The following is a 26,517-nucleotide window of genomic DNA, read 5'->3' as shown; positions in this document are numbered from 1 at the left end:
CTCCAGACAGGGAGGCCCCTTTGGCTTGTGGGAACATTCCTGCCACCCATCCCCTACCTCCATCATTGTCCCTTGAAGGCTGAAGGTTCATCCCTTTAGCCCAGACTCTGAGGGGAGTATCCCTCTTCCTCAGATGTACGTACTTACATGTAAGGGTATGTAAGGGTACTTTAAGTACCCTCCTAAAGTCCAACAGAATTTTCTGTGATCAAAGTGTTCTTTCTCTGCTGCCTAACAAAGTAGCCGCTGCCTGCTACAGAGTACTTGAAAATGTAGCAAGTTCATTGATGAACTTAATCTAAGTTGCCACATGGGCTGGTGACTACTGTGTTGAACAGAATCCCTCCAGCTACCACTTTCCCTCCCAACCCAAGAGCTATGTTAGAAATACACAAAAAGTAACCAAAGACAGAAACATGGCCCACTAGGAAGGCCCCCATCCTGGCCCCAACCACCAAGCATCTCCTCCATCCTGTCATGGCCTTTCAGAAATCACTGGTCTGCTTCCAGCTTATCTGTCTCCCTTCCTCTTTTCCTTCCTTCTTTTTTTATCTTTCTTTTCTTTCTTCTTGCCCTTCTCCCCTCCCTCTCATTCCTTCCTTCTTTCAGTTCCTCTATTTCTTTTTCCTCCCTCCTTCCTTCCCTCCCTCCCTATCTTTTTCTCCCTCCCTCCCCCCCTTTCTTTCTTTCTTAGAAAAAAGCATCAATTTAATTAGATAAATCCTCAGAGCACGTGGCCTGGAGTTCGTCATGGAAATTAACCTGCTCCCAGATCTCAGATAGTGAAACAAGAACCGGGGTGTTTTGGCATAGCACAGTGAAATGGGAGAGGCCGATGGAGTTTCATACACTTCATCTTCCATAAGTGCCCCTCGACCCTCCAGCGCTCCCCACTTCACAGCCCCCATGCCCTTGCCTCCTTAGGTCACTGCTGCCGGGCCTCCTCTATTTCTGCTCTGGGCCCTTCCTTCCCCACCTTGACCCAGGCGTGGGGAGTGCTCCCCGCAACCCCGGCTCCACGCAGGATCATCAAAGGGGAGGGGGGAAACCTTGGCTCCACCCACATCATGCCCCTGCCCTAGCTCCCCTGGCTAGGCCTTCTTGCACCCCATCCAGCTCCAGGTCATCCAGGGCCCCACCTTTGGCTTGGCCAGGGGCTGTCAATCACCCGATCCTGCGCCCAGGGTCCCTACTGTATGCTGCTAGCTGGGCGAAGCCGGGTCCATGAAAGGGTACTGGACGTCAATCCTTAGCGCGCGGTAGCTACGATCGTTCTCCTCTCACCTAATTCTCACAAGGTAGGAATTCCAACTCCCATTTTACAGACTTGGAAACAAAGAATTAGAGGAATTCATCCGCCCAGCTGACAGAAACACAGTTCACACGGGGCTCAGCCCAACTGCAACAGCAGCTCTTGACCCTCTGCCAGCCACACGTCTCCACCACAGCAGAGCCTCTGCGCACGCGCAGACCCCCGCCCCGGCAGTCCGCATCTGGCTCCTGGGCCGCGAGAACACAGAGGCGACTGGCACCCTGAGTGAGCTCCCAGGGTCTGTCTCCCATCCAACCCCCGTGCCTCCCATGTCCAAGGCTTCTGTGATGGACCTCCCCCCATCCCACCCCCTCCGCTCCAGGAACGGTCAGTCTTGACAACAACAGAAAAGAGAGACCAATGACCCCTCCCGGACTAGAGGCATCTAACTCTGAAAGTGGGCACAGTCTTACTTCTCATCCCCTTCTGATTCATCACCAAAAAGTATCAGGAGGACTCCAAGGCAGTCCATAGATAAAACACAAAATTTGGAATTTCCAACTGACCCCACAGTGACCCACACCTAGCAGGGCCCCTGCCCCCAGGTACATAGACAGCTACCTGCCCCCACCCTCACATCTAATGCCTGGTGCGCAGCAAACACGTGCACACTCACCCTGTCGTGGGTCTAGAAGACATAGGCCTGTTCTAAACACTTCATATGTTTTAGCTTATCTAATCCTCACATCAACCCCACGAGGTAGGGATTGTTACCCCCGTTTTACAGATGAGAAAACTGAGGCACAGGCTAATTAAGTAAGCAATGTAAGGGCATGATTTTGGCCCCCAGCTAGCGTGCTCCAGAATGCATCCTCTATAGTATACACAGCTCCTCAATGAACCCATGTATCCACACAGTTAAGCACACCACACATCCAGAATGGGCTCCCCTATACTGCCTGAAAAGCAACACCACCCCCCAATTCAGCCCCAAGCTCACAGTGATTTTGATGACTTGCTTTTTTGGGCTTAATATTGTTTTTGAGATTCATCCAGATTGATAAATTTAACGGGTCAGTTTCTTTCTTTTTTTTAATTAGTTGTTCATTTTCTAAAAACTGAGTTACACAACTTATCTACCCTCCCCCTTGAAAAAAGAACCATATCAAAACCTGGTGCAGAAATGAAACCTCAGCACCACACAATATCCAGGCTCGCGGCTTTCTGGAATGGAATTCACAGGGGTCCCCTTCGAGACTAATACCATGTTATATAAAACTGGCTCCTCTGACATTGTGGGCACCCTGCACTTGACAACGCAACCATGATAAATTCTTCATTACACTTAGTTATTTCAAAGGACCTTCACAGCCACAAGCCCAGCTGACGATCAGGGGAACCCTGTAAGGGCAAGAGTGTCAGAGGCCATTTGACAAGAGAGGAAACTGAGGCTCAGAGAGGTCAAATGACTTGCCCAAGGCCACAGAGTGATTTACTACAGAATCAAAACTGGAATGGGGTCTCCTGATGCCTGCAACTAGACCTCAGCAGAGCTCTGGACCACCCAAGATTACCTTGTCCCCTCATCCCAGATCAGGGATGCTGGGGCTTGGCGCGGTCCAGCCCCCCACCCCCAACCAAGGATCAGATTTCCCTGAAATTCCCAAAGGAGACTCCAGGACTAGTGGGCCCGGAAATGGCCCTCACATAGCGAGCTGCACAGCTGAGCTCCCCGGGGGCGAGGGGGGCGGGTGGAGCTGGAGACGCTGGCACAGCCCCCGTGGGTACTCTGCCAGCAATTAGTGCTGGGGAAGGGTGCCAGGCTGGCAGAGCTAATTCCCCCACCCCGTCTTCTCATTTACACACACACACACACACACACACGCACACACGCTTACCCACCCGGAGACCGGCAGCAGAGAGGCAGTGCAGCTTCCTTTCGGTAAATCTCGTCAGCAAGGCACACACAGGGCATGCAATTTGGTCATTACTGCTTTTAAACCACAGAAAAGCAGAATCCACCCGCCATTAACCCGTCCTGCTCCCCCTCCGGGCTTCACACCAGCTCAGTCATCAGCCTTCATCTCTAACTCCCACGCACCCCCTTTTGCATGCTCCCCAGAAGTTGCTTTCCAAAAGAAACAGAGTTTTAAAAACACACACACAAAAAACCTGACTACAGTAAGTCAAACCTGAATGGTGTCTTCCTGCCCACCTCTGTCCCCAGAGAAAACAATCCATGGTTCTGATGTCACCTTGGCTAAGACCCTTCCTCAAACACCCTAGGAATCCTGGACAATGCCAGTCGGATGAGGGGGAGGCAGCCTTTGGCCTGGAGGAGGAAAACTACCTAAGCAGGTGTGGCTCTTCAGATGGGAGCCTGAGTATTGGCCCCCATCCACCTGCGGGGGCCTGGTGTCACAGCTTGACATGGCTCTGCCCTCCAGGTACGGAGGCCAGCAGGGGCGGGAGTGGCCGTGAGAACTGCCCTCCTCACTGCCCACTTCCTCCCTACAGTCCTGGAGCATTGGAAAGAAGCCCACCAGAGCTAGGGACCCTAGAGGGTCCTTAGTTGGCTTTCCAAAATCTGTGAAATCCTTCAAAGTATAAGCAGTATTTGTGCTGGTGAAATTTTTTTATTAAGAACATTCTCAAAGGGGTGCACATGAACTCAAAAGAGGAAGAAGCCAAGACCCCCCCTCCCCAACCAACCCCACCCCCATCATGGACTCAGCAGTGCCTCAGGCCCAAGTGGCAGAAAACACAGGGCTGGGCTCCAACTGGCCCTCCTGTAAGTGACCTGACCGGCGGCCTTCCTCCCATGGGAGCTGCCCCTGGCCTCCTCCTCGCCTCGCCTGGAAGCTGCTCACTGGGATCGCCGGCCCTGGGAGCCGTGCCATGCCCCCTGGGCCTGTGCCCACTGGCCCTCCCGCCTGTCAGCCAGTGCTGCCTGCAGACCCGGCGGAGGACAGGCACAGCGGAGCCCACCGTCGGGGAGGAGAGAGGAAGCCAGCAGCGGCTCAGTCTCGGAAAACCTCGCAGATGCTCTAAGCCACCTAGTGTCCGGAGCTGAGCTCTGGCCGTGGCTCCTTCTCTCCTGCCTCCCAGAGCGGACAATGCATGGGAGCCAGAGCAGGAGTCCAGGGCCTTCTCCAGGAACCCGAGGCCCGAGGGTGGCAGGGACCGAGCTGCCTGGGGAGACAGCGCCCAGGAAGGTGCAAAGGCCCTGAGCCTATAGCAGGGCTGACCCCGGGAAGATGTTCCCAACACCCGGGCTCCTTGTCCCAGCCAGTCACCTGGAGATCCCCAGGGTCGTCTTGGACAACTGTCTCCTCTGGGTTCCTCTGGGTGCCCCCCACCCCAGCCTCCAGGCCCCCTGCAGAGTGCCCCAGACTCTGGGCCTGCCACTCACCCAGGGCTGCTCGGGCCCCTCCCACCCCCTCCTCTGTTCTCTCTTTTCTCTGTGTCCTCAAGACTCCTCTCACCTTGAGAAGTGTTAGGATTACCCAGCATTTACACTCAATGCTCTCCTTTATTCCTTAAGACTTATTAAGAATGATAATGAGTTTCGAAAGAGCCACACGTCTCCCTCTCTCTCTCTCTTCTCCATCCTTCCCTCTCTCTCTCTCTCCCCATCCCCCTCCGCTCTCTTTCTCTACGTGTCTTTTCCACCAAAGACACACAGGACAAATCCAGACCAAAAGGGAAAAAAAAAAATTCCAACAATATGGAACAAGGGCACTTGAGGATTTATATTCAACAAATCCCTCTCTCTTCTTCCCTCTCTCTAGTTGTTCTCAATTATTCAGATTAAAAAAGACACACACACACAATTCCCCCTTCCCTTCCCACCGTCCAGGCCACCCCTCGCTCTGCTGGACTTTGAACAGGGGGAGCAGGAGAAGGGCCCAGCTTGCCCGTACACCCTCGTTAACGTGCAGCTCTTAAACGGTTGATTAATTTTTGCAGAATTTACGATGGGCTTTAGCATCCCCCCCACCACCCCGACACCATGGCCTCCGAACCACAGCAACTTAACTTGGTGAACTTGATGAGGGTAGAGACAGGGGTGCCCCCCTTTCCAGTGGTCTCCCGTGGCTGGAACCACGGGCCGCCTGGCGACAGAAGGAAGATGCATCATTGATGCCAAAGGCCAAGCAGGAGACAGACCCGCTCACAGAGCGGCGTGGCACCCACAGGGGAGATCACCAGACAGCTAGAAGCCAGCCATAGCTAACTTTTGGCCAAGTGGGACTTCTAAATTCCAAAATAAGGAGGCCAGCAGAAAGTGGGCAGAGGGGAAACAATGCTCCCTGGAAACTGACAAGGATGCCCACGTTCCTGCCCACCCAGCCACACCACGCATCCCGGCAGAGGGACCAGCCTTATCGGTCTGCCGGGCTGCCCTTCAGAGAAGGGGAAGAACAGATCCTAATGAAATTACGGTTTTTAAAATGTCTATAAATTAAATCTCTCTCTCTGTGAATCTCCCCCTGCACTCCCTCCTCTCCAAGGCTTGTTTGCCTCTCCTCTGTTCCCTCTGCTCATGTCTGTTTTTCTGATATAGACATCAAGAGGTTACGGGCTCAATTACAACTCCGCTGGAGTCTCAGCATCAGACTTGCCTGGCCTTCTCTTCTGCTCTTCAGAAACCAGATCCCAAATAAATCTCTCTTCTGCTTTTTATTTTTATTGTGAATGCCAAAAGCCTCAAGATTCATTCAGTTGACTCACAGCCTTTTTTAACTTACTTCAGATGGGGGAACTATCCTTTTTAATTGTGTCCAAGTAGTATAACATAAATGCTTTTCTCTTTATCTCATTCCCTTTTCTTAAGGACACACACAAACCCTTGGCTATATGTGAAATTTCAAAAAGAGGGGCAATAGCATATAAATGTGCCTAATTAGTGTCTGTCTATTGCGGGGGGTGCTGGAGAATATCAGTTGGACACTTTTTTAGTATATTTCTAAAGTTACAGGGTGACATCATAAAGCTTCTTATTAGCAAAAGGTCCATTTGAAAAAGGTGGAACATAAATGGTGACTTCTTTTTTTTTTTAAAGGAAAACATTGCGTCTACCCTCCCCAATACTGTTACTAGCTACGGAAATGAGATGTGCTGTCTCTATCATTTTACATCCTCAAAAACTGCTCCCTCAAAAAAGGAAAAAAGAGTTTAAAAATCCAAGTCATAGTCAATCACCATAGCTGTTGATTCCTGAGACGCAGAAACCAGCTTCGAGGTGTATGTAGGTCTAAGGGATAAAAAACAAAAATAATCCCCCACTATTATTCTGGAAATACTAACCAGAGGGGATTCCAAAAGGTACTTTTCCAGGAAAAAGCACTTGAGACAAAGACTGGAGAAAGCTGAAGTTCAAGGTGAATCAAAAAGAAAAACTTTGTCTTTCCAATTAACCAGACTGGGAAAGGGGGGCGGGGGTGAGGGGGCCCTGCACATTACTACCAACTCATTAATTCTTTCCTGTAAACAATGTAATTAAATTCTGCTAAATACAGGAGAAATACTCATTTTGGAGTGCCTCCCCCCACCTCAAAAGCAAATTCCTTCAGGTTACTCCCCCCATGCCAAGACTTCCCCTGCTGTACAACCTTCAGATGAATTTCAGCCCAGGCAAGGACTGCACTGCTCTCGGCTGCAAGAATGACAGCCTCATATGTCTGAAAGCTGACACTTTAGCTTTTAAAAGAAATGGAGGAAAATAAGCTGTTGACTTCTTGGTTAAAGTATTTTCTTGTTCTAACTCATGTTCTTATGTCACTGGGCTAAAAAAGAGAGCGAGAGAAAGAGAGAGAGAGAAGAGAGATATGACTTTCCTTGAATGATCTGTTTAACCTAAGCCAGAGGAAAAAAAAGAAAGTCATTAATTACTTATGTGAGCTATTGCTTCAGAAAGACAATAAACCTGCCCGGTCGCCATGGATATGACATATTTGCTCTGAAAACAACACAATAATTAGCAAAGGGGAAAGATACAAGGAGAATATGCAAACTCGTGAGTTTAAAGCCACAGTGCTCTTTTCTACCCGTAAGCCTGTTCTGTTTGCAATCCAAATCAAACAAATTTTTAAAATATAGCAAAGAGGGAAATAACAGGAATGACTCCTCTCTCCTCTGAGCTAAGAAGTAACAACCACTCCACCCTCTTCCAAAATAAAATAATATAAAAGAGAACCAGGATGGTAGAAGGAGAAAAAAAAAAATATTGCCTCTGTTTTATTTCCTATAGCAGGGGTGGAGTCTGAGGTTTGTTTTTTCTTCTTTTTTAAAAAAGTGTTCTCTTATTTAGCATTGGACCTTCTGGCCAGATATAAATTTATTTATAAAGCCAAATGCCCTGTGTGCGGTTCAACTCTCCCCAAAGTAAGTGGAGATATCAAGGAGTGGAAGTGGGGGGCTTGAGTTGAAAAAGCAAAACAGTATACTCTGAAAGCATCAGCTCCAGAGAGGGGCATCCACTCCCCTCACCTTCAAGAAGATGGAACCCAGGCCTTACTTTAATATTAAAAATGCATTAAATGGTTTTACCTACAACTTAGTCCCAGAGGATCATTAGGAAATGCAATCGCTTTGTATCATATCTGTCAGTGTGATAAATATCTGAGTTCAGAGTGGGTTTGCAATTCTTCAGAGTGTCACAAACCAAGATAATTTTTTTCTGCCTTACTTTCGTAATTCACCACACCCACTCCCTTCAAAGTCACAAGTCTACAGAAAAATACCTGAGGAGAGGAGAAGAGGAAAAGGGGGGAAAAGTTGATATGCTTTCACACACCAGACAGAGGTTACTGATATTCTCCTAAAAAGTAGAAAAATGAAGACTTTAAAATATTTGGGTGAGTACTTTTTTTAAAGTACTCCATTAAGTTTGAGCAAAAACTCCTTTCCCCCTCTTCCCAGAGGCTAGTTTTCCAAAAACAGATGGTTAGGATCTAAATGAGAAGCAAATATACCTCAACCCCCACAGGCAGAGAAATCTAACTTTGAACTTCTTTTTAAATTAAAAAAAAAAAGTGTGTGGGGGGGCAAGATAAACTATTAATAAGTATAAAAAATTAGCTGAGCTACAAGTTTTATTTTTCTTATTAAAAAATTCTTTAAACACAAGGAGAGCAGATATATAGGAGAGGTTCACATTTGACTGACTTCCTATTTTTTTTTAACAATAGTGTTGTGTTGTTTTTTTTTTAAGATTGGATTCTTTGATCTTGAAAGAATTTTGCTCTTATATTATGGGGGAGAAGAGGGTGGTGGTGAAATGATCTGTTTTAAATGATGATGCAACTTAGGGATCAAAGCCTTGGCTTTCTTCTAGCCATAATAAGCAGTACTTGCCACAAAGCGTGAGTCTCCAGGCTCCTCTCCTTCGTAAGAAGGAAATAAAATGCACCGAGACTCAGAGAAAGACGCGAAGTGTCTGCAAGGTGCAAAGTCTAAAAAACAAAACAAAAAAAGGCAGGGGGGCTGAAAAAAGAGGGAGGCACTGCCCCTTTAAACGTTTTAGTGCATATGGAGTTTGATTTCTGAAAGAGATCAGTTTAACATCTCCATAGAAACCAGCAACAGATTATCATCAACAGAATAAATAACTAGTCTAATAAATTAAACAGGAGGCATAAGATCGCTGGAAACCTGATTACTGAAGTTCAACAATATTCCCCATAAACTCTCGTTAACCGCCTCTAAGGTGGCTAACAGGATGGGGGGGGGGGGTGGTGTCAATCTCTCCAATTCGCAGGATTCCGGGGAGAGAGACAGTGGCCGCTGCCGGGAAGGGAAAAGTTTCCCACCTTGCCCTGGAGAGAGTCTCAGAGCTCCAGTGAGGTGAAAGCCAGAACGCCGAAGTTTGGAAAGTGGGAAAGCGGCTGGGCGTCAGCGGAGGCAGTGCGAATCGCCGGAGATGGCGCGGGACGCGACGCCCGCCCGGGACGCACAGCCTCGCCGCCACCAGGGCGCAAACCCGGAGCTTTGCGCTCGGGCGCCGAATGGCCCAGCGCCCCCTCTGGGCACGTGGAGCGCAGCCCGGGCGCAGCCCCCGGGGACCAACTACCCCCCTCACCACGCCCGGCGCAGCTGCTCCTGCTCAGCCCGGACAGCTCCCTTTAGGACGGCGACGTGTGTGTGTGTGTGTGTGTGTGTGTGTGTGTGTGTGTGTGTGTGTGTGTGTGTGTGTGTGTGTGTGTGTGTGTGTGTGTGTGTGTGTGTGCGCGCGCGCGCCGTGGCCGGGGCGGGGGGGCGGGGGGCTCACCAATTTACCCGGCGATCTGTTTTCCAGTCCCCTCGCGCGCTCTCATCGCGCGTCTGTACCAGCTTAGAGGCGCCCTAAATTTACCAACTTTGCCCTACGACTACCCTGGCCTTTTCCCCCTCGCCGCCCCTATTTCTGCGTGTATGGGATGTTGGCGGGACAACCACACACTCTAAGGGTCGTGGCCTCAGACTCCGTCGGGGCAGAGACCCATAACCCGGAGTCACCCCCTCGGTCCAGCCGCGTTTGGGGGAGCTCCAGGCTCGTTGGAGGGGTGTTGTTGCTGCTTCGCTGGTGGACAAGTCATACACACCGTACATGCTCCCGCACCCTCCCCAGCGTGACTGGAAGGAGGTCCTCACCGCACCCAGGGCCCACTTTCCAAGCTGACGCTGGTCAGGAGGAACTTGTGTGGAAGGATGAAGCGGACCCCTGACTCCCTCGGCACTCCTTTCCTCCCCCAACTCAGGACCCGGGTCGGAGATGGCTTGGAAGAAGAATCTGCGCCCACCCCCTAGAGAAAAATCTATTATTATTATCTTAATCTACGCCCCCAAAGTGTCCCTCCCGCCGTGATTGACGGCGCATACACCTGTTCCCCTCGCCGAGGAGCTTCCAACGCTGGGGACAGACATTCGCCCCAAAGGTCTGCAGCGGCCCAGAACCCGCCCGCCGCCCTCGCCCGGCCAGCCCCCGCCCGCCGCCCTAGTGCACCCCTGCCTGGTACCTTGCCACCCCAGCGGCCGCCCCCTCCCCTCCCAGGCCCGGCTCCCCAGCCCGCACGCTCCCGGCCGCGCTGGCTTCGGAAAGAGAGAAAGAACAGAAAGCAAAACTTCCTGGCGGCCGACGGCCATCAGCTGCACATTCTGCAAATGCCACCGAGTAAAAATAAACCGGCCGCCGCTCCGCCCGGCCGGCTCACCCCGGGCGCACGACTCGGCCCCCTGCCCCGGGACTGTCCGTCCGGCCGGATCCCCCATTCCGGTGCGCCCCCTGGAGCCCCGCTCCCCGACACTCCTCCGCCAGCCACCGCGCGCTCCTTTGCCCTGAAACTCGACCCCAAGTGGCCAGGCGGCCCGGCCCTCTCCTTTTCGGTGCCCCCCTGTATTCCCACAAGCTACCATTCTCGGTCCTCCTCCTGGTGCCTATTTCAGCCGTGCGCCCCTGGATTCAGGGCTCCCCTTCCCCAGCTCTTGAGCCCCGAGGTCACCCTCAGCCCACTCTGGGGGGTAGAGACCCCACTAGACCTTCGCCCAGCTCGGCCGAGCCCCCTAGGAGCGCACGGCTCCACCCGCCCACCCGCCTGCCAGCCCGGCGTCGCAAGTCCCCGGACGCAACTTCTCTCCCAGCGCACACGACAACCGCGGCAACTCCCCCGAACTTTTCCCGGGACCCAAGCGGGCTCCGGCCGACAGTCATACGGCCCTGAGCCGGCGCCCCGGCTCCCTGTGCCCAGCCATGCCAGCCCTGCACCCGGGGAGGCTGGGATGGGGGTGGGGGGCAGTGAGGAGCGCCACTTGCCTCGCCCGGAGCAGCGCACTTAAGACAAACTTCCCAGGCACAAATGAAAACGGGGGCGCCGTCCCCCCCAGCCAAGGAACCTCTCGCCTTCGTTTTCCCACCAGGAGGCACCCCTTGGCACCCCACAGTGAACACTGCCTACCTCTGCCGGTAGCACTTACACCCCAGTATTGGGGCACAAGAGTCAGTTGGAGGGGCTCCCCACCCACCCCTTCCCTTGAACAAAGTCTTGCAAAGTCACCCCAGGCGCCCCTCACCCCTGCCTCCTTCTCTGCCCGGGAGAGCGCAAGAACCCCTGCAGCTCGGGGGGCTGGGGGGGAGCGTAGGGGGAAGGAGTGATTACCGGGTATTCGCGAGCACCTGCCCCCCCCCCCCCGCCCCGAGCCCGCACCGCGGGGTGCGCCCCCACCCTATTTGCAAAGTCCTGCACTCGCGCCTGGCGCCTCCCCCTCTTCTCCGCTACCCCGCCGCCCCCTCAGTTGGAGTAAGTGACCCCCAGGAGCAGCAGCCCTCTCCTTCCCCGGAATCGCGCGCTGGGCATTCCCTGGCCGCGGCGGGCGACGCGCCGCCCTGCGCCCGGGTGCCAGCCCTCCGTGCCCCCTGCCTCCCGCACGGCCGGAGTTGGGTGGCAGCCGCCGCGCGCAGGCTGGCTGGCTGGCTGGCTCTCTCGATCGCTCGCTCGCTCGCCCGCTCCCGGCTGCAAGCGGCAGCCCCGGGGGTGGGGGACTGCACCCGGACAGGGGGCGAGGCAGGGAAGCACCCCGGGAGGGCCGCGGAGCTGAGGGGGTCGGAGGGGGCGCGGCGGAGGGAGCGCCGAGTCTCTTACCTGCACTTGGGGCGGCTTTGGGTGACTTTCCAAGTCCGGGGGAAAAATGTGTGTGTGTTTGGGATGGAGCGCCGCGGGAGCGCATGCGCTGCCCAAAGTTGCCGGATCCCGGATTTTTCGCTCCCAGTCTCCGCTCTCGCCCGCTGTGATTATGGAATTCTCCGCGGCCGAGCGGGCGAGTGGGTGGCATGCAAAACCCGGGCCGGATCGCGGGGCCGGGCTCCGCTCCACCCTCACACCCCCAGATCTTCCCCTCCCGGTTTCTACCCACCCGCCGCCCCGGTTGAGCTCTGCTGGCGCGCGCGGCTACACCCGGCCTGCGGAGCAGCATCTGAGCACAAGTCTCCCTTTTGCGGCTGGAGAAGCCTTCTCCACCCCAGACAGAGTGGAGTAGAGGCCGGGGGACAAGAGAGGAGGGACAGGAGTGGGTTACTTTCCACCTGTTCTGAACCTTGCGAACCACTCTGCTTCCCACTTTTCCACTGAAGAACTAGCTCTGTTCTGCAAGTTAGGATGTTAGAATTGCTGAACCCAGAACAATGTGATGTTCTCACTGTTTGATACCTGCTTTGCACTTATTCTTTGCCAGGGAGTTTTTCATTCAGTCCATTGTGCAAAAAATAAATCCGTAAGTGAACAAGATAGGTTGTGAAAAATGAACCTGGGGCCCGGGGCGAGGGGTGGGAGAGAGTTGCAGATAATGTACATTAAAACAAATGGATAATATTATTTCAGAGAGTGAAAGGATCTTGAGGAAAATAAAACAAGGCAGTAAGATAAAGAGTATCTTGGGAGAGCTAATTTCCCTTGCCCAGGTGATAAAGAAGGCCTCTTTGAGGGGAGACCTTCATACTCCATTGGAGATCAACCCCCCTTTTGTCCCTTCGCCCAACTTGCCCACCTCCCAGGTGGTCTGAGGTGGCCACACCAGGCTGAGTCTCGAAGTCAGAAGCAGTAGCTCTGCTCCTGCCTTTCACAGCCAGACCATGCCAGGACTGAGCTAGTCACTGTACCTGTTTTCCCTTTTGAACAAGGACAGGGTGGAAATGGACTTGAAAGAAAGGAGGAAACACATCCAGGGTGAGATAAGGAGAAATTGACTACAATAGTAAACAAATAGCTACATGATTTATTGAATAAATGAATAAAAATTCAGAGTATGACCAGCAGCTTAGAGAAGTGTTCAAGAGAAACATTGAACTAGGAGGAAGAGCTACCATCTGGTCAACACCTTTGGGGCTTGGTTGACTTCGGTGCATCATCTGCAAGATCTCAGCAAAGCCTCTCAGGACTAGGGAGCAGTGATGACCTGAGAAGTGGGGAGGTAGGTACTCTAACTTTTGATTTGGGCTCATTCCACTCCTAGGACAGTGTAAATACATGATAGGCAGCTCGGGCTTTGGGGTCAGACCTCAGTCACTCACCAGCCAGGTGACCTTGAGTAAGATATTTGACCCCTCTGTGCCTCAGTTTCCTCAAGAGTAAAATGGGGATAATAATAGTACTATTGCCAGGGCAGATTGAGAAGCTAAAATGAGTTAATGCAGGAAAAGTGACTCGGCCAAGGCAGTGATTGATCAATGCCAGTAATTGTCGTTGCTCCCTGGACATCCAGTGTTCCCTCTCCTCCTCATTTCTTCCTGTCCTCTCTCCCTCCCTTCTCTTCATCTGTCCTTTCTTCTCCCACAACAGTCCTGCGCTCGGTCATTTATTCAGCAGGCATTTGCCGAGCCCCAGTGAAGAGTGCATCCTTCCCAAGGCCGGGAAGATAAAAATGAACTAAGAGGTTTTGCCTCTGAGGAACTGACTGAGGAATTTGCTCGTCTCTCCCCTCCCTCTTTTCCCACTATAAGGCTCAACTGCCCCCCTCCACACACTCCCCAAAAGCTACAGTCACCCACCAAACTTTTATTAAAACATTTATTCTTCCCTCCATTTTTTCCTCGGATGCTTCACAATTACCCCATCCCCCAGATGTCTTTCTATCTCCTCTGAGGGAACCTCATCTGGGGTGGTGGAAGCTGGAAGCAGTGGCAAGCCTGGGAGGAGGGAGGGGGACACTGGGGTGAGGTGAAAAGGGAGGGCTCCCTCTTCCTTTCCCACCACCCCCAACTCAAAAAAAAAAAGTAAAACAAACTGAGGGACCAGAAGAAAGCACTCCACCCAAAATTAGCCCTCCTCTTGAAAACCTCTAGTACCTTCTCCCCCTCCCCGACCCCTCCCCGTTCCTTTCACAGGGGCTGAAATCAGATGCTCTTTTCCTCATTTTCTTCATCTTAGCATTTCCTGAGCTTTCCCTAAAATAAAATACAAACTCTTTCCCATGGTCAGCAAGATCTGGCCACTGCCTGTCCTTGGACCTCACCTCCTTCCACCCTCCCCTTGGTCACATTGTCCCAACACACTAGCCTCTTGCTGCCCTGGACATCACCAAGCTTGTCGCTACCTCAGGGCCTTTGCACTTGTTCCCTCTGCCCAGAATGCCCTTCTTTCAGCTGCTTCCTTGCATCATTCTGCTCACATGTCACCTCCTCAGGGAGGCTTTCTCTCTAAAGCAGCTCCCAGCCTTTCTCTCTCATTTTGCTCTGTTTGAGTGTCTTCAGAGATTTTGCTTATTCATTTGTTTCTGTATTTCCTGTCCAGCTGCCCCTGCTACAACGGGAGCTCCTGGGAGGCAGGGACCTTGTTTTGTGTCCCCTCATGTCCTCAACACCTCAGCCTGGCACCTAGTGGGTCCTTGCTCTCTGGGGTGAATGGAGATAAGCCTCTACGGTCTCCTGCCCTTGAGGGACCTATCTGCAGGAGAACGACTAGAAAGCGCCCAGGACAAAGTTTGGGGGAGGGAAGAGGAACTGGTACAACCTGAGGGCTGCCAGGAGTTGCCAAGTTGGATCTGTGGCTTTGCCAAATTTCCCACTCTCTGACTTTTGGCCAGGGGTCGATAGTTGGGAAGCAGATGGCTCTGGTGACCCGAACCTCAACAGAAGAGGCTGCACAGGCAGGAGGGGAAGTGGGGTCAACTAAGGACCCTATGGAAGCCGTCCTTCTAGCCCCCTGCTTCTGGGTGGGCTGCCCATGCTCAAGAGCCTGTCCCATTTCTAAATCTTCTGGGAAGACCCTCCCCACTAGACTGTGAGCTTCCCCATGGTAGGGTCTATGCTTTTGTCACAGAAGCTGAGGAGCCAAGTATTGTGCCATCCAAGAGGCTCTCAGTGATTGATTGTTGAACAAATAAATTTAAGTCTGTCTCTGTTTGTGTAATTGGCACAGCCTTGAAAGTAATCACAGCTCAGCTTCCTGGTCACAGTTTTTGGTTTCTGGTCCTCTGTGGTGATGGAAAGCAAGACCTAATTGTACGTCAGTAGCTGTTATTTACCGAGTGGTTATTATGTGCCAGCAGCACACTAAACACTTGTATGTGTTGTCCTCACAAAAACTGTACCAGGTGGTTACTGTTATGAATATGCCCATTATATGGATGAGGAAACCAAGGCACAGAGAATGACTTTCCCAAGGCAGAGACTGTGCTACCTGACTGCAGAGCTGATGCTTTTTACCTCCAAGATCAGATGCAGGGATGGGGAGGTGACCAAAGACTCACTCCATGACTTACCCCAGTGCCACAAGCGGTTACATCTTTACTCTTCATAGAAAGATGAAACTGGAATATGAGTGCATTGAGAGAAGTGGAGGAAGAGAAGTGGAATAAATCTGTTCTTTTACCATAAAATCTTATTTCAATCCAGTAAAAGACAAAAAGAATCAAAGAAATCAGAGGACCAGACACCAGATTTTATACACGTGAAGCACTCAGTAAGTATTGGCAAAGAATCACTATTTTTAAATGTAAAAATTACAGACTATGTGCTTGTTTCTGTTTTCCCTAAGCTGCCTTAAGTTAGAGGTTCCCCTTGGGTGAGGTCTGTGTCTTTTGGGTTCACTGGGTCTCGTATGGTTCTGGCATCACAGTGGGCGCTCAATAGACACTTAGTGACTGAATAATTAAACAAATGCCCGAGATAAGTGATTATGGTGATTACTGGGCAAGTTGTAATTAAAAATAAAAAAAGCTGAGTGCATTTTTTTTTTTTTTACGAATGTCTCTCTTGGGAGTCCAGGAGCGGGAGGAAGGGAGAGAGGGGCTTCTTCCCAAATACTAAGCTTGGTTCCCAAATCTCATCCAAGTTGGCCAATTTGCCAAGCCCTTCCACCCCCAAATTCCCTCATTTGTAAAGTATGTGTTATTTGTTTCTGACTATATATATGTATATATATAATGTATTTATTGTAGAAAATTCAGAAAGTACAGATAAACAGGAAGAAAAAGTTAATCGTCTGTGATCCCACCACCCATGAATAATTCACTGCTGATGTTTCAGTGTATTTCCTGCCAGTCTAGGGTTTTTGTTTGTTTTTTGTTTTTGCTTTGTTTTGTTTTATACAATCAGCACACTGAACATTCCAGGTTTTTTTTTAAGCCTGCTATGTGTATGTAGGGTTTCCCAGGTGGCTCAGTGGTAAAGAACTCACCTGCCAACGCAGGAGATGCAAGAAACTCTGGTTCAATTCCTGGGTCAGGAAGATCCCCTGGAGAAGGAAATGGCAGTATTCTTGCTAGGGTAACCTCATGGACAGAGGATCCTGGAGAGCTCCAGTCCATGGGGTCGCAAAGAGTCAGACATGACTGAGCACATACCAACACATGTGTATGTGGCATGAACATTTTCTCCCGTCATTAAATGCTCTTCCACAACACGATGTTATGTAGACCCACAGCAGAGCTTGATCATAATTTACTTAACCAGTCCCCCACTACTGAAAACTTTGGACATCAAATTCGTTCCCAATTCATTTCATTATTATAAATAACACTAATGAATATCCTTGTCCATAAATAATGGTGCACATTCCTTCAAGTGAAATTGTCAAGTCAAAGAGTGTGCGTGCATTTCAGAGCTTTGATTCCCACTTGCCAGTGCCCCCTCCCTGTTAGGCTGTATGAACTTGCCCTCCAATCAGCAGCCCGTGAGCAAGTCCCATCTCTCCAAACGCTCTCCAGCCTTTGGTATTCTCACTCTTTTTTTTTTTTTTAAACCCCTGTTAATTTAATGGGTGAAAGAGTCTGTGATTCTAGTAATGAATCCTTATTAGAACTGTGCTGGCCACAAGCAGGGGCTGTTTCAAGGTTTGAACGGCCTTGTTCAGACCCACAACTTAGGGCAGAGATGAGAAAAACAGATGCTTAGGAGCGGGGAGTTGGAGGGGAGAGAAGAGATCTCTTACAGGTTCTGGGGGAGCTTCTAGACTGTCTACCTGAGCCCAGGCTTCTTGGGCATGTGCTCAACTCTTGGGGGCAGAGGGGTGGGGTCTGTCAGTCTCAACAGAAATGAGCTCCTGCTTCCTCCTACCTCTCCGCCCACACCTTGCAGACACCTCTCTCGACAGAGAAGCCTTAGGGATTTCTATGCCATAAATACTACCTGTTTTTCAAGCTCAGCATCCACACTTTGTACCTGCTTTCATTTCCCTGCCTGAGCTCTCACTCAGCCCCAGTCAAGGGACAGACTGTTTTGCTCTCTGATTCAACCTTTTCCTTTTTCTAGTTGGTTCTAACTAATTTACTTTTTTGGTATTTATGTTTACCCCTACCTGGTAACAAGAAGAATAGAAGGTGTCTAATTTTTTCCTTTTAAGAAATATACCCTAATCCCAGTCTGATCTCTCTGATCCCTTTCAGCTTTAATATCCTCTGTTTTGTTTTTTTTTTTTTTAATAGCTTTAAATTTCTGGGGGTAAAAAGATTAACTCACATTCAATATTAACAGTTCAGAAAACACAGAAAAATACAAATATAAACAGAATAGAGAAAATTTCAAAACACCAAGTCTGAAAGCCCTGTATTTGGGTGTGAGCTGGACTTAAAAATTAAAAGAATGAATTTAAGTGAAACCCACCAGTTATATCTTTTTGAGTCCACCCCAGCAGACTTTTCGGATGTGTGTGTGGATCGGAGTGTCTTTCATGCCAAGTGATGAGGTATGTGTCTGATTTTATCTGTATGGGCATGTGGGTGTGTGTGTGCGCGTGCGCACACACACATACATTTGTGGAACACATATCCCTTTAAAGGAGGGCTTGGGTCTATGCAGGTAGAGCTCACTCTATTTGCACACTGGAAGATTGTGTTCATGTTGTCAGCAGACACCTGAATACAGAGAAGTACGGCCAGGTGAGGGGCAGGGCTGACTTGTGACATCATCTCTTAAAAAAAAAATCCATGGGTGACACCTACCCCCTCCCATGCCTGCCATGGAGGGGCAGGCCTGCCGCCAGAACCCTACTGACCAAGGGAAACCAAGTGATGGAGAAGTTGAAGGGGCCACCTGTCCTCAGAGCACCAGCCACACGCCCAGGGCCTGGTGGTTCCTGCCATGTACCATGTGGACCCCTCTCTCAATCCCAGCCCCTTGCCCCTTCCTCCCACTCTCTCAGATCTGAAATCAGCACAGATCTCCGAGGGCAGGAGCCAAATGGACTAGTTACGGCTGTGCTGCTCCATCCCAGGAGGCAACCTGCCTGAGGTTGGTGTGGCCAGACCATGGAAGAGGAAGCCGCCGTGAGTCTCCGGAAGTGGCCCTGCTGGCTCCCGACTGGCACCTGCACAGGTGCTGGCCACCGCCCACGGCACCGTGTCTCATGGAGGGCGGGGCCGGCCGGGGAGGCAGGAAAGAGCTGTTTTGCCGATGAGGTGCCCTCGTGTCACACGGACAGAAGTGCCAGGTAGCTGACTGTGGGTGGAGGAGGGCTCCCCGCTGTGCCAGCCTGGCCCGGATGTGAGCCCTGCCTGCCTCTCCAGCCTCACCTCTCAGCACTCTCCCTGTCACACCTTTGCACACCCTCTGCCCCAGCCACACAGAGCTGCTCAGGGCTCCAAACATACCTGCTTGGGTCTCCCCTCCAGGCCTTCGTCCAGGCTGTTCCCAGAAGGCCTCACCTCCCCTTCTTTATTTATTGTTGTTTAGCCACTCAGTCGTGTCGGATTCTTTTGAAACCCCATGGACTCTAGCCTACCAGGCTCCTCTTTCCATGGGATTCTCTAGGCAAGAATACTGGAGTGGGTTGCCATTTCCTTCTTTGGGGGAATCTTCCTGACCCAGGGATCAAACTTGTGTCTCCTGCATTGACAGGCAGATTCTTTACCACTGAGCCACCTGGGAAGCCTAAGCAAGTATCACCTCCTCTGGGGAGCCTTCCCTGAAGTCCTTCTGCTCCACACCGGGTTAGATGCCTCCATGTGTGCTCCCACAGCACTAATCACACTGGATTATAATTATCTTGGTAGACTCTGTGTGTGTGTGTGTGTCGGGGGGTGTTAAATCTATGTTTAGTCAACTGGTCTGTTGGAGTCTGGATTTCTAATTGGGTCACATGGGTTCAAGCTCTGGTACTCACTAGCAGTATGACCTTGGGCAAGTTCCTGACCTTCCTCAGCCTCAGTGTCTCCCTCTCTAAAATGGCAACAGAATACATATCTACCTTACAGGGGAAAATTAACTGAGATCATTTACACAAAGCACTTAGCCTGGATTCACGCATAATGGCCATTGTTATTATTATTCCCAGCATCTGGCAGAATGCTTAGAAAATGTCAGGTGAAGGAGCAGCATCTCTGTGTGTGATGGGCACGTGTGTGTGGATGTGTGGTATATACCAGGGTGGTGGTATGAGGGGAGAACCAGCCTGTACAGGGAGGCGGGTCCTGTATAGATGTGTGTGTCCACTCCAAAGGGTAATGGGCTGGTTATTTATGGTCATGCTTTAAGAAAAAAAAAAAGACAAATCAGTGTTCAGTAATGACAAAGTAATTACCTTTTTATTATTTTTTCAATAAGGTTCAGAGGGAGTATGGGGCTTGGCCATGGCTGGAACATTCAGCCAGGCTTTGGGAATACCCCGATGCTTTGAGCTATCCCATTCCAACTGCCCCACCAGGGAAAAGGCTGGAGAGGGATGAGCAGTGCTCCTAAACATGGAAGGGCTTAGAAATTGAGGGAGAGGGCTGCCCAGCCTATAAAGCAGGTGCTCCAGAGGTAGTTCTTCCACGTTCTGGCTGAGTTGTCCACATAGAAGGGGCTGGATTCAGAGCCCAGAACATTTAACAGAGGATGTTTCAGGGTGGGAAACTGAGGCCCAGAGAGAGAGGAAGTCACTTACTCACCCATGACCACACAACAAGTTAGTGGCAGAGTGGGAGCAGAGCCCAGGTCCCTTGACCCCAGGAAAATGCTCTTTACCACCACATGTCTCACTTGAAAATGGGGTTCTGCCTGGCCCTAGAGCTATGCTTCAAATTTCTACCTGAAAGGGCTCTGACTTGCTAGGTGATTTTTTTTCCCCAGGGTCTTTCAGAGGATGCTTAGAGACATAATTTCAAGGCATTAGGACCCTGGATATTAACTAGACTATATTATGATACCTGGGTTCGATCCCTGGGTCAGAAAGATCCCCTGGAGAAGGGCATGGCAACCTACTCCAGTATTCTTGCTTGGAGAATTCCATGGACAGAGGAGCCTGATAGGTTACAGCCCATGGGGTCACAAAAGGATCAGACACGTCTTAGTGACTAGCACAGTATGATGAGCATTATCTATCTACTGAGAGCTAATAGCCAGTGAAGGGACCAAATCAGCTGTGGCCTCTTATTTGTTCATCTGTCAGTCCACTCATCCGTCCAATCATTTCATCCCTCCAAACTTCTGTCAATCTATCCAACCTTCCATCCACCCATTCAACTTTCCATCCATCCATCCATCCACTCATCCATCCATTCATCCAACTTTCCATCCATCTACTCATCCATCCATTCATCCATCTATCCATCCATCAACTCATCCATCTATCCATCCATTGATCCATCCATCCATCTGTTGATCCATCCATCCATTCACTCATCCATCCTTCCATCCATCCATCTCTTTATCCATCCATATATCCACTAATCCATCCACCTACCCAACCATCCATTCATCCATACATACATCCAACAAACCTCTGAATGAGTGCCCCCATATACCAGGCACCTTGCTAGAACCCGAGGGTCTAGAGATGCTGAGATGAATAAAACAAAATATTGGGACCAGCCCATGAAGAAAATTTTCATGGCAAAGGAGACTTCTCAAAGACACCTAGAGATAAGTGCAGGTAGATGAGGTGACCAAACAGGGAGTCAAGCCCCTAGAGTTCCAGGTCCAGCCCTGTCACTAGCTTGCTGCAAGGTCTTGGATATGTCCCTTCTCTCTTTGTTTAACAATTGAGAGAGTCAGGACTAGCTCAGAGGGCTGGTGGACACCGTGTAGGTAAGATTTCCTGAATGGGTAGCCTTTTGAGTGGGAGGTTGTAAAGCTCCAAGGGGCCAGGGGACGGGAGCTCCCTTGGTTTACAGTGACAGGATGAGGACAGAAGATGCTGGAAGAATAAGAATGAGGAGATGAAGGATGGGGAGTCCGCCCCAGCTCCACTCCACTGTGCGGATCTTCAAAGCATTGATCTGCTTTTCTTAACCTGCTGTGGGTCACCGAGACCTGGATCTCTGATTCCAGGTAACTGACAAGGCCCTTGTCCCTTTGTCCTCCCTTCCCCACCTCTGAGCTCCTGTCTCCCGCAGCTGTGATAACCCACACGTAGCACTCTGCCCTCTGGAATTTATTTTAAGGTCTTAGCTTGTTTATTTATTTTATTTAGAGATTTCTCGGTGCTTTGTGGGGAGGAAAATTCGAATGGGGTGATTATGAAATACTATTTCACCTCGCTGTTCATTCACAACAAACAAAGAGAAATGATTGGTGATTAAAAATGCATTCTCTCTGCTTGTTTTCTTTTGTTTTACCATTATGGAAATATTATAAATACTGAATACTAATCTGGACCTGCAGGGACCTCACAGACCTTCCAGAAACCAAGGCGCCTGCTCTTCCCTGGGGCAACCTCACGCTTTCTCATCAGGCCCAAAACTATGGCTCAAACCATCCTGAGAGGGTCCTAGGCTGGAAGACCCATCACTGAGTCCTCACTGGACAGATAGAAGTTCCCTACTTCCTTGTCCTGTTCCCTACTTCAGCAGATCAAGTCAAGGAGACCAGAGCTATGAGCATGGAGTGCAAGTGTGCTCAGTTGCTCAAGAGTGCCAACTCTTTGCAGCCCCATGGACTGTAGCCTGCCAGGCTCCTCTGTCCATGGGATTCTCCAGGCAAGAATACTGGAATGTGTTGCCATGCCCTCCTCCAGGGAATATTCCCCACCCAGGGATCAAACCCGTGTCTCCTGCATTGGCAGGCAAATTCTTTACCACTGAGCCGCCTGGGAAGCCTGTGAATATGGAGTACACTTGATTAATCCAAAAGTCATGATCACAGAGCTTAACTCCCAGGATGGGGCTGCCTGTGCCTCTCTGCTCTGCTGTTTCTTGGCCGTGTGACCTTGAACACATAGCTTTGCTTCTCTGAGCTTCTGGTTTTTTCCTCTATAAGATGGGGATGAAAATGGTACCTACCTCTTAGGGTCTCTTTGAGGATTAAATGGGATCATAACAGCTCAGATGGTAAAGAGTCTACCTGCAAAGCAGGAAACCCAAGTTGGATCCCTGAGTCAGTAACATCCCCTGGAGGAGGAAATGGCAACCCACTCCAGTATTTTTTCCTGGGAAATTCCATGGGCAGAGGAGCCTGGTGGGCTACAGTCCATGGAGTTGCAAGAGTCAGACCACCAGCCACTACCACCATAACATCTTATCACAGGGCCTGGCAAACAGAAGTGCTCCATAAATGTTGGCTCCTATACCAATTAATATACCAAACTCTGGGAGATGGTGAAGGACAGGGAAGCCTGGCATGCTGCAGTCCATGGGGTCACAAAGAGTCAGACATGACTTAGCGACTGAACAACAATACTGATTAATACTCTCTCTTCTTCCACGTTTCAGTTTCTCCCTCTGGAAGATGAGAGAGGTACACTAGCCGCCCTCTAAGCTCCCTCCAGCTTTGATGGGCGACGCTTCTGTGTGCAGGACGGGGTACCCTGGGGACAATCCTCACCCACCTTGAATCTCTCAAAGACCTTGGCCCCTTCCTGGAATGCCGATTGTAGCTGCCTGGGGCCTTCTATCAAAGTCTGCTTTCCATGGACTCTTTTTGAGCCATAAACCAGGTACTTCCCCATTTATTTCAATCACAAACAAATAAATAGGAGTCAGAGGGCCCGCTCCAATTCCAAAGTCTTACTCCAAGTCCAGATAAACAGTGAGGTCCGTGGCATCTGCGTTCCTTTTATCTTTCACTTTGTTTAACCAAATTAACTGCTCTCCATGTCCCCTGCGTGTGAGTGTCTCTCTCTGTCATATAAAATACAATCACGCTTGCTTGCTACATGTTTCAGATACTTTATCATTAACATCAATTCCAGCCAAATTAGGAGTTTCTCCCAACATAATTGCCCTTCCCATTATCCAGCACTTTATTTTTTCAAAGCACTTTCCGACCATTAATTAGTTAACCCTTAGGACGCCCCAGAGCCGGCGCTCAATGTCACCCTCCCTGTCTCCCAGCTGGGAAGGGGGATGTGGGGAGGGGTCAGGTGGTTTGTTAGAAGTCACCCTGGATATGGGGGCTGAAGGCTACAGTAGGACCTTGGTAATCTTCCTTCCAGCCTCAGACCCTTTGTCTGGGCCAGATCCAGGCCCAGGGTGATGGGGCTGGGGGCAGGGGTGGTCCCCAACACTTTTAAATCCACTCATTCCCGATCTCCTTAGCTCACCAAAGGAAAGAGGAAGCAAAATAAAAGATCAGCTGGGTGGTGGCACTTTCTTTGCTGTGGGGAAACAGGGCAGAGGGAAGGGAACAAAACCCCCAAGGGACAAGGGACAAGCGACAAGCAGGTGCTACGGCTATGACCCAAACCATTGACTTGCTCCCACCACCAACAAGCATCACTGAATGTCTGAAAGTGAAAGCTATGTCCAAGTCTTTGAAACCCCATGGACTATAGCCTGCCAGGTTCCTCTAACCATGGAATTCTCCAGGCCAGAATACTGGAGTGGGTAGCCATTCCCTTCTCCAGGGCATTTTCCCAACCCAGGAATCAAACCCAGGTCTCCCTCGTTGCAGGTGGATTCTTTACCAACTGAGCCGCCAGTACTAGCAGGTGCCAAAGTAGCAGCCTTACCACCAGAATGTCTGTAAGTAAATGAAGTGTTTTTGGTATATAGTTATAACTACTGACAACCAAAGTGAGGGAAGACGTGGGAGTTGATCACTTGGGCTGTCTCATTCCAGCTACCGAATGGGGCTCAGTTCCCTCTGTAATCCTGCCAATACTCCATCCTTTTCTGGTGAGGTGCAGTCATAGTCTTGGTTGGTCCCAAGCTAGATGAGCAACTGGAAACTTTGGAGCAGACATCCTAGATGGATTAAGGTGGGAGCCATCTGGGGGAAAATAGAGTGATTTATTTCTTGGACAGGGTTCTGGCTCGTCAAGATGAACTCTGCTTGCAGCTGCTAAGGATATACTGTCGAACCACCAATATTTTACATTTACAGCCTCTCCATGGTCCTAAGTTCCTTAATGATTTTTTTTTTCCCTTAAAATACATGAGCTGGCTCCCACAGGGACATTGCCAGGAACCTTCAGAGAGGTTTTCCAAGCTGTCGTTAACTCAGAGCACAGTGCATTCCACAAGCTCTTCTATTTCAGCCTCTCTTCTTCCCCCCAGTTGCCTTGAGGTTGGGGCCACATGTGCTAAAGCAGCTTTGCTTGTTGGAGACCAGCTACCAGTCTGGGAATTTCCCCTGTCCTCTCCCTACGCATCCCAGCCCACCATGCTCTATGAAGTCAGACTGCAGGGAGCTTTTGCCACTGGAAGAATAGGCTCATCCAGGGAGCAAAGCTCACACTGACCGTTCACTGTCTGCAGTCATACATCCTGGAGTCTGAATCCCAACTCTGCCACTCGCTAGCAAGTTTGACCTTGGGCAAGGTGACCTCTCTAAGCCTCAGCATTTCAATTATCGCGTGTTATTGCGAGAATCAACTGAGATAACATAGGTGAAGGTCTTAGCACAGTTCCCAGCTCATAGTGGGTGTTCACTGGACGTGAGCTCTCATTTTGGTCAAGGAGCAGATTGTAGGCTTTAGTATGACTTTCATTCTTTCAACCTCCTGCCCCTTATTGTCTCCATCTAATTTCTTTCAGGCTCTGCGTCTGAATATATAAGTAAGGTGATGTGATTAGACCATACCCTAGTTCTCAAGCTCTTCCTTTTGTGGAAGAGAATAGGCGTAGAAAGAGACTGAGACCTGGTTGGTCCCAAGCCTCCCATCTGCCATCCCCAAAGTGTTACCTTCTGCACGGCCCTCGGGCTTCAAGTCTGGCTCCGTTGCCAGTTGTCGTAAGCAGCACCAGGGCAGGACGATGTCTAGTCCATCCAGGGCTGCATTATGGATCCTATCCAAGTACCTGGCCTGTGGCTGCCACAGAGACCAGTGAATACCTGTATTGGCCATTCTTCCTTCCAGACTAGGATTTTATTTTACATCTCTTTTAAACTTCTGGAGCTCTATGCAATAGTAGGTAATAGCTCAAGACAGACAAAAGCCTTGGAGCACTCTTTCCTTGCTGCCCCTGCTTGTCTAGCTTTCCTAAAAAGGAAGATCCTACTCACTCTCCCCTAAGCAACTATTTTCCTGTAATCATGCATGCGTTTGTTCACATATTCACTCAGCAAGCGTTTGCTGATTGTCAAGTGCAGCTAACCTGGATTGGAATCTTGACTAGCTGGGAGAACTTAGACAAATGACTTAACCCAGTTGATCCTCAGATTCCTCATCTGTAAGAGGGGCTAAGAATGCTCAACCTGATGTGAGGAGTTGATAAGACTTAAGGAATGCCTTGCACTTAGCATGGTTCCTGGCACTTAGTAGGCCCTGCATAAATGGTGTCTATTTTTATTGCAGGTAGAACTCAGTGTTAGAACCCTAAAAGGTGCAGCTGAATTTGAGTCTCTGTAAAACTTTCTGTAGTGGAAAAAAATCTTCTGTAGAATCATTAGTCCATTGTGATGCCTAAATAACGCAATCCCTGACATTTTACTACATGTTGTCAATTCACAGAGTGCTCAGCTGGAGATGCTGTCTCTTGCAGGATTGATACCCTCATTTCACGTGAGAAAATTAAAACTCAGAGAGGTTGTGTGGCTTTCTTCAGGTCACAGAGCAGAGGCATGTGGCTAATGCAAGAACCTCAGACTCAATTTCCAGCACTTTCCTCTACCATTCCCCTCCCCTGTCTCACTCCCCTCCACTCCTTCCTCCCCACCTCTTGATGATAACTTTTACTTACAACAGATGTGGCCTTCTCCAGCACCCTTGACTGGTCACCTGGCACTCTACGGGGCTGAGATGCCCCATGCAGTTTCACTGTTAGAGGGGGGCTTACACTAGAGACCTCACAGGTGCCAGTTCTGTGACAGCAACAGTGGAAATCACCCATTTCTGTGACCCAGCTTTTCTAGGTGATGCTGACGGAGTGTAAACAGGTCAAACATGTTAGAAAAAGAAGGATCAGATTTGGTCTTGAAGAACCCACCTGCCAAAGCA

General features: G+C 50.2%; 1 protein-coding gene across 2 annotated transcripts in view; it reads right to left on the bottom strand.

Annotated features, from left to right (window-relative positions):
• The window catches only part of CASZ1 (castor zinc finger 1), a 155,156-nt gene extending 143,134 nt beyond the window's left edge, over window positions 1-12,022 (bottom strand). For both annotated transcript variants that reach the window (XM_043923791.1, XM_043923793.1), the window contains exon 1: window positions 11,872-12,022. The gene's annotated coding sequence lies outside the window, so the exon portion shown is untranslated. The remainder of the gene's footprint in view (window positions 1-11,871) is intronic.
• Between the last annotated feature and the right edge of the window lie 14,495 nt (window positions 12,023-26,517).

This window comes from Cervus elaphus, chromosome 14 (assembly GCF_910594005.1).
Source record: "Cervus elaphus chromosome 14, mCerEla1.1, whole genome shotgun sequence".
NCBI classification, from domain to species: domain Eukaryota; kingdom Metazoa; phylum Chordata; class Mammalia; order Artiodactyla; family Cervidae; genus Cervus; species Cervus elaphus.
The sequence above is the reverse complement of the archived record's forward strand: the minus strand, read 5'-3'. Positions and strand labels throughout refer to the sequence as shown.